Source organism: Crinia signifera, chromosome 1, assembly GCF_055691185.1.
Source record: "Crinia signifera chromosome 1, ASM5569118v1, whole genome shotgun sequence".
NCBI classification, from domain to species: Eukaryota; Metazoa; Chordata; class Amphibia; order Anura; family Myobatrachidae; genus Crinia; species Crinia signifera.
In genome coordinates, this window is record NC_139217.1 from 264,504,034 (window position 1) to 264,515,812 (window position 11,779).

The following is an 11,779-nucleotide window of genomic DNA, read 5'->3' on the forward strand; positions in this document are numbered from 1 at the left end:
ACGACGTAAACCTTAGGTTATAAGTGTTGACATTTAGCCTGTCGACAAAATTATCAAATTAATCCTGATCACCCTTCCATAAAATGATAATATCATCAATGTATCTCTTTATGAAAATGAGATTGGCACTCAGCTCATCTTTGAAGGTGTCGGTCTCCCACTCAGCCATGTACAAATTTACAAGGCTTGGGGCACAGATTGTGCCCATCACTGTGCCACATATCTGAGAAACCATTCTCCCAGAAATTTGCAATAATTAAACTGTAGTACAAATCATAGACAGTCACAAATAAACATTTTCCTGCCCATCAATATATAAGGGTCTTTACCAAGACGATGTTCCACAGCCAAGATGCCCTTTTCATGGGGAATACTCGTATAGAGAGCTTGTACGTCAATAGTGGCCAAGCCAAAGTGGGAGCACCTCCTTTCCCTTTGGTTTTTGGTTTGGTGCCCTCCATATTTCTTAAAGTGTAATCACCTATCACAGGGGTGACCAACCTGTGGCACTAGAGCCGCATGTGGCTCTCCCCTTGTTAAAGTGTGGCTCCTGCTCCCACTGCTGCCCGCCGCCCACTGTCTGTCCCCGTCCCCAGCACCTGCTGCCGGTTCCTCGAATCCCTTCTCCTTCTCAGGGGAGGAGAGCACGCATCGCTTATCTCTCCTACCCCTCACTGTGCATCCTTGTGACTGGGTCATCCGCCAATCAGAGCTCGCGGGCCGGCAGCCAATCAGAAGCCGGCCCACGAGCTTTGATTGGTGGATGGCCCAGTCACAAGGAAGTGAGGGGGGGGAAGGAGACGCGCGGTGTGCTGTGCTCTCCTCCCCTCGGTGACATGACAGGACTGCAGGGGGACACCAGACTGTCCTCTCCATGCCCGGCAGCAGCAGCAACAACGGTGAGTGCTGCTGCTGGGAAATTAGCACTGTGGGGGCATAGCAGATTGTGGCACTGTGGGGGCATAGCAGTTTGTGGCACTGTGGGGGCATAGCAGTTTGTGGCACTGTGGGGGCATAGCAGTTTGAGGCACTGTGGGGGCATACCAGCTTTTTGGCACTGTGGGGGCATACCAGCTTTTTGGCACTGTGGGGGCATAGCAGTTCGTGGCACCGTGGGGCATACCCAGCACCGTGGGGGGCATACCTGGCACCGTGGGAGCATATGTGTATCAGGCACTATTGGGGGCATATGTACATATGGCACTGCACTATTGGAGGCATATGTGTATCACACCCACCCAAGGGGTCCAAATAGACCATGCCCCTTTTTTGGCATGCGCGTCGAAGGCGCGGGCATGTTGTTGGCTCTTTAGCTTGACTACAGATATTTTACGGCTCTTTACTTCTGACCGGTTGGCCACCCCTGACCTATCATTTTATCAACACCGAAAATAACAGAATTTCAGACCAGTGGCTTCTGATAACAGTTGGACAATCATATTATAAAAACAAAAGAATACAACACTATAATGAAGAAACATCTGAAATATAATAGGTTCTGAGCTTGTTGAAAGTGAGGGAATCCAGATGATCTCTGACTTTTTTATTAAAAAAGGTAGCCCTGGAGGCCGGAGGCCATGTTCCTGTAGCCGCGGACATGTTTTAAAAGCCTACAGGAACATGGCCACCGACAGTGGAGGAAGAGGTAAGGCGGCCGCAGCCCTGAGCACTCATGTTAGATTGACCTGGGGGGCACATGGCACCCTGCCCCCCCCCCCCCCCCCCGGCCCAGCCCGCCCCTGACTCAAAGTTCATGTTTTCCAGGACACCTGTGGATTTTAAAATGTGACAATTTGGGACTAAGCAGTGCACCTGTATCGTGAAAATTTAGCCTATTAGTGCTCCTTGAGGACCCAGTCTGGGAACAACTGGGTTGTTATACTGATTACACGTCAAAATTCTAACCATGTTGACTCAATGAATGTTGGCATTCTAACAGTTGACAAAACATACCGAACCACTGCTGTCATTTTCTAAAACTGCCAGGGTCTGTGGTGTGGCATGATTAGAAGTGCCACCAATAGATAGATTGATAGATAGATACATACATACATACATACATAATGTAGCTAGACAAATAGATAGGGTTTGGCACAAAAAAAAACTTCCAGATTTTAAAGAGTAACAAAAAAGGCACGGCAAGTTTATTCTAAAACTTCATAAAATTTGGACACAATTAGGGTGACCAATCCCGGGATCGGGATCGGCGGGATCCTGGGATTTGGCCTCCAAAATGCCGGGATTTCAATCCCGGGATTGGAGATTCCAATCCCGGGATTTCGGGATTAGACTGCACATGTGCAGTCTAATGCCGGGCAGCGTCTGAGCACCCGCTCAGACGCTGCCCGGCTTCTCCCATACCCGGCGTGCGGCCTGCGCAGCGTGATGAGGTCAGCTGTCACGCTGCGCAGGCCACACAGAGGAGCCACCCACACACCCAGCAACCCGGCTTATCAGCACACGCCCGCCCACCCACCCACCAAGCTACGCGACCACCCGAACAGCTACCCAGCCGCCCAGCTGAAGCTGTCCACCCGCCCAGCTGAAGCTGCCCACCCGAAGCTGTACACCCGCCCGCCCAGCTGAAGCTGCCCACCCGCCCAGCGGACATACCTGCAGCCCACCCGGCTCCCAGCAATATCTGCACGCTCGCCCACCCACCCAGCACCCGCAAATGTAAATTCTGTGAATGTGCAGGGTGGCCGGGGTGTTTTTTTTTTCAAATTAGGGAAGCCAATCCCGGGATCCCGGGAATCCCGGGATTGAGCATTTTTCAATCCCGAATCCCGGGATTGAAAAAATGCCCCGGGATTGGCTTCCCTAGACACAATACACCGGATCAACCTCCAGTCTCCTCACCCAATGTTCTTTTCATTCCGGTGAGGAGGCTGGAGGTTGATCCTGTCTAACACAAAAATCTTCTTTTGTCCCTTTATGGTTGGAGAGCTGGAGGACTATGGGGCACATTTATCAAGATCGCATTTACAATGCGATCTGGGCGGAATATTACCGCCCAGGATCGCATTGTAAAATGCGATCATATCACCTGAATGTATGAAGTTTGAGGGCGCAGGGACAGGGCTCCGAAAGGAGCCCGTCCCTGCGATACCCGAAGCCTGAAGCCGGGGGGTCTGCGCATGACCCCCCCCCCCCCCACGACCCCGCTGACCGCACTGCCGCACGGGCAGTGCGATGTGTAGCCATAGGCTACAATGGGCTATCGCCATATCAGAATGGCAATAGCCCAGGGGTGCGAAGCCGGGCTGCCCGATGTTGATACATCGGGCAGCTTCGCATCCCCCATAGAAACCTATGGGGGATGCGGCCGGCGGTGCTGCAGGGGAGATCGCAGCAGGGATCGGAGATTCCTGCTGTGGTCCCCCTTTAATACATTTCAGTGATACTTAATATTTGCGGTTAACCCCCGAAAACAGATGTTTTCGGGGATTTAGCCGCAAATATTGCTTGATAAATGGGCCCCTTAGTCTCCTCATGGAAAGGATTGTTGGTCTTATCCTGGGAACAGCACAGTGGAGATTTATTTTTGTGTTTAGTAATTCCATCAGAAAAGCCTGGTCCCAATGGCTTCTTCTTCCAGCACGACGTATGTGAAGTCACACCATCACCGCCGCTGAAGTGAAGAAGAGCCACTAAGAGGAGCAGGCTCTGTGCACAGAGCCTGCTCCTCTGACAGGCTGAAAGGGGAGTGGAGGGACTCAGAGATGGGGAAGCTGCTGGGGAAGCGGCATGTAACTGCTGAGGGACATGGACAGTGATCTGCCAGAGTAACAAAAACAGATGGTGGCACCCCTGGACTGATGCAGCGCATGTTACAGCACAGGGGCGTAAGTTCATAAGGGGAGCCCGGAGGCGATATCAAAAGTTTTCCCCCCCCCCCCCCCCCTCCAACCCACACACTGGCACACTGCATTTGTGGCCACCATATATGATATATATCCTTCAATCGAATAAATAAAGTTTTATTCAGCCCCAGCACCTCTCAGGGTCTGAGAGAGGAGGCTAGAACCTGCATCACCAGTGACAAGGGGGTGGCACACACCTGCATCACCAAGACAAGGGGCATCTGCAATAAATGGAAGAGGTAGGTGCTTCTAGCCAAGGCAGGATACAGGCTAGACCTGTGCCAATGCAAGGAAGGTTAAAAAGCCGGGTGTGAGACCCACAGACACTAAAGGTGGCCATACATGGCTGCGATGTCTCACAGCAGTGTACGGTCACCCCCCACATACCCTGCATCGCATGCGTCCCTGTTTGCCGCCCAGCTTGCCACTGGGAGGGAGGTCCCAGGTCGGGTGGTCAGACGGCCAGCAGGTCCAACCACGGACTGAGGTTCCATATTCACGGGACCATGCATTGGACCTGGGGAGATATCAAAATGACCCGATTTGGGCCGATTTGATGGCTCAATTGGTCTAAATCAGCCCAAATCAGCACAGTGTATGGGGGCCTTAAGAGGAGTGGCCTGCCCAAAGTGCTGTCTGGGCAGGAATAGGGAATACACTATAAGGAGAATGAATGCCTCATCAGAGGGGGTGTGACAAGGACAGGCTATAACAATTTAGGAAAGGGAAGACACACAGTAATGGCTAAGGACGGGGGGCCATACTGAAGTAATTACCCTGCTGCAGTCCCAGATGCTGGTCTGACTCCCTAATCCTCTGTGACTGCCTTCTTGGAGCCAGTCTGATGACACTGAAGTGCAGGCAGCAGGAACTGGGGTGACTGTTGCTGAAGTCCAGCTGCCAGTGCCTACCCGCCCACTGCCTCTGATTCCCAGCCTCCTGCGATTGAGTGATGGTGAGCGGATCCAAGGCATGTCTCCTCCCCCTGTGAGGCGTAGATCCGCAGCAGCGGCAGCCTCTCTCGGCGTCTGGTGTTTACTGCTGTGAGGAGTGCTTCTGCACTCAGCGTATCCTCCAACGGCAGGCTCAGCTGTGTGAGCAGCACAGCCACCTGCCGCCCGATTGGAGCGGCATCTTTATGTGCAGCCAGCTGCCCTGCACCCGCTCCACCTATAGCCCTCCCTGCCGCTGCAAGCTCAGCTGCGTGAGCTGCTCTATGTGCCCCCCTCAAGGCTAACGCCCGGCGGCAAATGTCTCCATTGCCTCCGGGAGTTACGCCACTGTTACAGCACCCTTGCAGTAAAAGAAAAAAAAACACTTTTTGGTACTCTTTACCTAGCACGGCGCCCATTGCGGGCATCGCGGCCATCGCATGCACTACAGTAACGGGTGCGATGCGACGGCCGCGATGCCCGCGATTTCCCATAGGGATCAATGTTACATTTTTCAATGGACGCGATTTTTCACTTCAATGCCTCAATGGACGCGATTTTGCCATAGGAACCAATGTTAAATGGGCCACAGAGCCCAAATAGGCACCCTGTACAGTGAAATGGCCCCCAAAATTGGTAACGACACCCGCACGATCAACGCGAACCCGAAGCGTGGCGAGCGTAGCGAGCCCGCGAGGGTCGGCGGTACGCGTCCTCCGACCTTTTCATACCCCCACTATCCACGTCGGCGTGGAGTTGAGAATAGAATAGTGTGGCGAGCGCAGCGAGCCATCGAGCCCGAAGCGCGGTGAGCGGACGCGGATACCTTCACAGGTAAACGCGTCCCTTCGCGGACTTCACAGGTATCCGCGTCCCCTCGCGGGGCTCGCTGCGCGCGCCACGCTTCGGGCTTGGTGGCTCGCTGCGCTCGCCACACTATTCTATTCTCAACTCCACGCCGACGTGGATAGTGGGGGTATGAAAAGGTCGGAGGACGCGTACCGCCGCCCCTCGCGGTCTCGCTGCGCTCGCCACGCTTCGGGTTCGCGTTGATCGTGCGGGTGTCGTTAACAATTTTGGGGGCCATTTCACTGTACAGGGTGCCTATTTGGGCTCTGTGGCCCATTTAACATTGTTTCCTATGGCGAAATCGCATCCATTGAGGCATTGAAGTGAAAAATCGCGTCCATTGAAAATTTTAACATTGATCCCTATGGGAAATCGCGGGCATCGCGGCCGTCGCATCGCACCCGACTTTTTACTGCATGCGATGGCCGCGATTTTTTACCCCCGATGACCGCGATGGACATCGTGGGCGCCGTTCTAGGTAAAGAGTACCCACTTTTTTTCCCTTTAAAAAAAAAAAAGGGCAGCACCCCTGGACTGATGCGGCACACATGGCAGCACCCCTGGACTGATGCGGCACACATGGTGATGCCCCTGGAATTATACGGCTCACATGGTGGCAACTCTGGAATTATATGGCACACAAACCCCACCCAAATGTAACTCTCACTGCACATGTTACATATGCCCCACCTGCAGCGCACATGTCCATTAGAAAGAGAATTTGCTTTTGCGAGCCAGACTCTGATCCATCATCACTACCATGGTTTTTTTAAATAGGAAAAAATATTGAAATTAAATTATCAGAATGTCACATTCGATCTTGCAGATCAACCTTCAGTCGCACTTTTGACATACTCAGTAGCTAAGTCACTTCCTCATAAATCAGTGTGGATTTCCCCAAACCTTCCAACAGCCAATTTCCTCATTTTGCAAAGATGCAGTCATTGTATAATCAGCAGTAGTGTTTCATCTGATCTGACAGTGACAAACAAAGGAATTAAATGGCGTGCATATTTGGTGGCTAATTAAAAACCCTTGCAAAATACTTCCAAGTGGTCCTCCGGAGTACCGAAGATGTTATGTTGCAGTTTGGAAGGTTATTAATTATAATAATAGTAATACTCCTAATCATTTGATTGAAATAGCACTTTTCTGCACTAGGACTCAAAGGGCAGTATTCAATGAGCCTGATTCGCCATGTTTTTATGGCGAATTTGTGCAGTTTGGCGAATTTTTGACAAAAACGGTGAATCACCCTATTCAATGACCACATGGCGAATACATTTGAAGGTTTTTTTTGCCATGATTCACCGAGTAGCAATCGCTATCTTTTTATGGAGAAGTGGAATGTGAACTTTTAAAATAAAGTGTTTTGTTTTTTACATTTGGTGTCAAAAAATCAGGAATTTTATTCTAAAGAGGGGCATGCTATTTTTATTAATGTGCTGTAAGCACATGAATATATATTTAATTTAACCCCTTCCCGCCGCAGCCTGTTTTTGCCTTCCTGACAGAGCCCTTTTTTTCAAATCTGACATGTATCACTTAAGTGGGGATTACTTTTTTTTGCTTTTACTTATCCCAGTGATTTTGAGATTGTTTTCTCGTGACACATTGTACTTCAAATTAGTGGTAAATTTGGGTCGATACAGTCTGTGTTTTTTTGTGAAAAATACCAAAATGTTGTAAAAAAATGGAAAATTTAGCAATTTTCAAAATGTTAAATTTTCTGCTTGTGAGACAAATAATCATACCACTCAAAATAGTTAATAACTAACATAGACCATATGTCTACTTTATGTTTTCATCATTATTTCAACCTCCTTTTAATTTTTTTGGACACTAGGAGGCTTAAAATATGAATAGCAAATTCTCAAATTTTCAAGAAAATTTCAAACACTGATTTTTTTAGGGACCAGTTCAGTTCTGATGTGACTTTGAGGGACTTGTATGTGAGACACCCCCATAAATGATGCCATTTCAAAAACTGCACCCCTCACAGTATTCAAAACAGCATTTTGGAAGTTTGTTAACCCTTTAGGTGTTTCTCAGGAATTAAAACAAAGTGTAGGTGAAATTTCAAAATTTCATTTTTTTTGCAGATTTTCAATTTTAATACATTTTTCTAAGGAAAACAGTAGATTTTACTAGAGAAATGTGACTAAAAATTGATTCCCCCAATTCTTTTGTTTTCATAAATATCCTATATGTGGCCCTAGTGTGCACGTTGACCAAACCACAGGCTTCATAATAGAAGGAGCACCTACTTGATTTTGGAGCCTCCTTTTTATGAGATTATTTTTTAGGCACCATGTAGGTTTCTAGGCACCATAAGATGCTAAAAGTTAGGAACCCCCCCACAAGTGACCCCATTTTGCAAACTACACCCCTCAGGGAATTCATCTAGGGGTATAGTGTACATTTCAAACCCCCAGGGGTTTCACCAATTGTGGTACAACTGGGCAGTGAAAATGAAAAATTACATTTTTTACACAAAAATGCAGTTCTGGCTCAAAATTTTTCATTTTCACAAGGAATGAAGGAGACAAAGCACCCCAAAATCTGTGCCACAATTTCTCCCGAGTACGGCAATGCCTCACATGTGACCAAAAAATACCATTTGGGTGCATGGCAGGACTCAGAAGGGAAGGAGTGATTTTTAGATTTTGCAGCTCATATTCTGGTGGAATGTTGGTGGGTGCTATGTCGCAATAGCAAGACCCCCGAAGCACCAATACAGTGGAACCCCCCCACAAGTGATCCCATTTTGCAAACTACACCCCTCAGGGAATTCATCTAGGGGTATAGTGTACATTTCAAACCCCCAGGGGTTTCACCAATTTTGATACAACTGGGCTGTGCAAATGAAAAATTACATTTTTTTACACAAAAATGCAGTTCTGGCTCAAAATTTTTCATTTTCATAAGGTATGAAGGAGAAAAAGCACCCCAAAATCTGTGCCCCAATTTCTCATGAGTACGGCAATGCCTCACATGTGTTTCAAAAAATACCATTTGGGTACATGGCAGGACTCAGAAGGGAAGGAGTGATTTTTGGATTTTGCAGCTCAGATTCTGGTGGAATGTTGGTGGGTGCTATGTCGCATTAGCAAGACTCCCGAAGCACCAATACAGTGGAACCCCCCCACAAGTGACCCCATTTTGCAAACTACACCCCTCAGGGAATTCATCTAGGGGTATAGTGTACATTTCAAACCCCCAGGGGTTTCACCAATTTTGATACAACTGGGCTGTGCAAATGAAAAATTACATTTTTTTACACAAAAATGCAGTTCTGGCTCAAAATTTTTCATTTTCACAAGGAATGAAGGAGACAAAGCACCCCAAAATCTGTGCCCCAATTTCTCCCGAGTACGGCAATGCCTCACATGTGACCAAAAAATAGCATTTGGGTGCATGGCAGGACTCAGAAGGGAAGGAGTGATTTTTGGATTTTGCAGCTCAGATTCTGGTGGAATGAATGGTGGGTGCTATGTGGCATTAGCAAGACCCCCGAAGCACCAATACAGTGGAACCCCCCCACAAGTGATCCCATTTTGCAAACTACACCCCTCAGGGAATTCATCTAGGGGTATAGTGTACATTTCAAACCCCCAGGGGTTTCACCAATTGTGGTACAACTGGGCAGTGAAAATGAAAAATTTAATTTTTTACACAAAAATGCAGTTCTGGCTCAAAATTTTTCATTTTCACAAGGAATGAAGGAGACAAAGCACCCCAAAATCTGTGCCCCAATTTCTCCCGAGTACGGCAATGCCTCATGTGTGACCAAAAAATGGCAGGACTCAGAAGGGAAGGAGTGATATTTGGATTTTGCAGCACAGATTCTGGTGGAATGTTGGTGGGTGCTATGTCGCATTAGCAAGACCCCCAAAGCACCAATACAGTGGAACCCCCCCACAAGTGACCCCATTTTGCAAACTACACCCCTCAGGGAATTCATCTAGGGGTATAGTGTACATTTCAAACCCCCAGGGGTTTCACCAATTTTGATACAACTGTGTTGTGCAAATGAAAAATTACATTTTTTTACACAAAAATGCAGTTCTGGCTCAAAATTTTTCATTTTCATAAGGTATGAAGGAGAAAAAGCACCCCAATATCTGTGCCCCAATTTCTCCCGAGTACGGCAATGCCTCATGTGTGACCAAAAAATGGCAGGACTCAGAAGGGAAGGAGTGATATTTGGATTTTGCAGCACAGATTCTGGTGGAATGTTGGTGGGTGCTATGTCGCATTAGCAAGACCCCCAAAGCACCAATACAGTAGAACCCCCCCACAAGTGACCCCATTTTGCAAACTACACCCCTCAGGGAATTCATCTAGGGGTATAGTGTACATTTCAAACCCCCAGGGGTTTCACCAATTTTGATACAACTGGGTTGTGCAAATGAAAAATTAAATTTTTTTACACAAAAATGCAGTTCTGGCTCAAAATTTTTCATTTTCATAAGGTATGAAGGAGAAAAAGCACCCCAATATCTGTGCCCCAATTTCTCCCGAGTATGGCAATGCCTCATATGTGACCAAAAAATACCAGTTGGGTGCATGGCAGGACTCAGAAGGGAAGGAGTGATTTTTGGATTTTGCAGCTCAGATTCTGGTGGAATGAATGGTGGGTGCTATGTGGCATTAGCAAGACCCCCGAAGCACGGTGAAATGATGAACCTAATAATCCATAGATGTGTGGTATATTTTAAAACACTCCTTTATACATAGGCCGGGTTTGTCGGGGGAAGTTTCACAGTGGAAAATAGTATCCTTTCTTATTCCCTTTTTATAGCAAACTTTGCACCTTTTTTGTGTCCTGCCCTTTTTTGCAGTGGAGGGGATTTCGTTAGGAAAATGCTGCCCTGGTACAATACGGGGGCCAGTACTAGAAGTACTGGGGCCCTCTGCCTGCTGGTTCCCAAATATTAGGCCCTTTATGACTTCCTCTTGAAAGTGCATAAATGTCCCCCTCTGGCTGGTAGAACGGAATAGCACGTAAGCGTTATATAGTGCCATCTGGATGATATACACGGCCAGCTTCTTGTACCAGATTTTTGTTTTCCGCAGGGGACTGTACGGCTTCAGTACCTGATCTGAAAGATCCACTCCGCCCATGTACTTATTGTAATCTAGGATACAATTAGGTTTTGAGGTGTGGGTACTGGTACCTCGTACAGGGACGGAGGTGGTACTGTCTCCATGAATTGTTGTCAGTATAAGGACATCCCTCTTGTCCTTATATTTGACCAACAACATATTTTCGGTGGATTGTGCCCTGCTTTCACCCCTTCTCAGTACTTGGGCAATGTGCGTTTTTGGGAGGCCTCTTTGGTTCTTGCGCACAGTACCGCAAGCTGCTGTACCTCTTGAACCAAGGGCCTTAAACAGGGGGATGCTAGTGTAAAAGTTATCCACATAGAGGTGATAACCTTTATCCAGGAAGGGGTGCACTAAATCCCAGACAATTTTTCCACTAACACCTACGAGGGAGGGGGGGCATTCTGGCGGTTCAATTCTTGAGTCCTTCCCTTCATATACCCTAAACCTGTGGGTGTACCCTGAGGTGCTTTCACACAGCTTATACATTTTTATGCCATACCTTGCCCTCTTATTGGGAAGGTACTGGCGGAATTTAACCCTTCCTTTAAAATGTATAAGGGACTCGTCGATACAAATAAATTTTTCAGGGATGTACATCTCTGCAAATTTGGCACTGAAATGATCAATGACCGGCCTGACTTTGAATAGCCGGTCACAGGTGGGATCATCTCTGGGTGGGCACTGTGCATTATCGGTGTAATGTAAAAATTTAAGGATTGTCTCAAAACGAGTCCGAGTCATGGCCATACGGTAAAGTGGGGTGCTGTACAGAACATCTGTACTCCAATATTGCCTAATTTCTGGCTTTTTTACTATGCCCATATGTAACACCAGACCCCAAAACGTCATCATCTCTACTGCATCTACAGGGGTCCACCTAGCAAATGATGACGTGGGGTTTTGAGCAATAAACTGCTGGGCATATAAATTACTTTGGTCCACCATTAAATTTATTAAATCATCAGAGAAAAATAATTTGAAAAAGTCAATTTCTCTAAAACCTGTTGAATCAAATTGGATTCC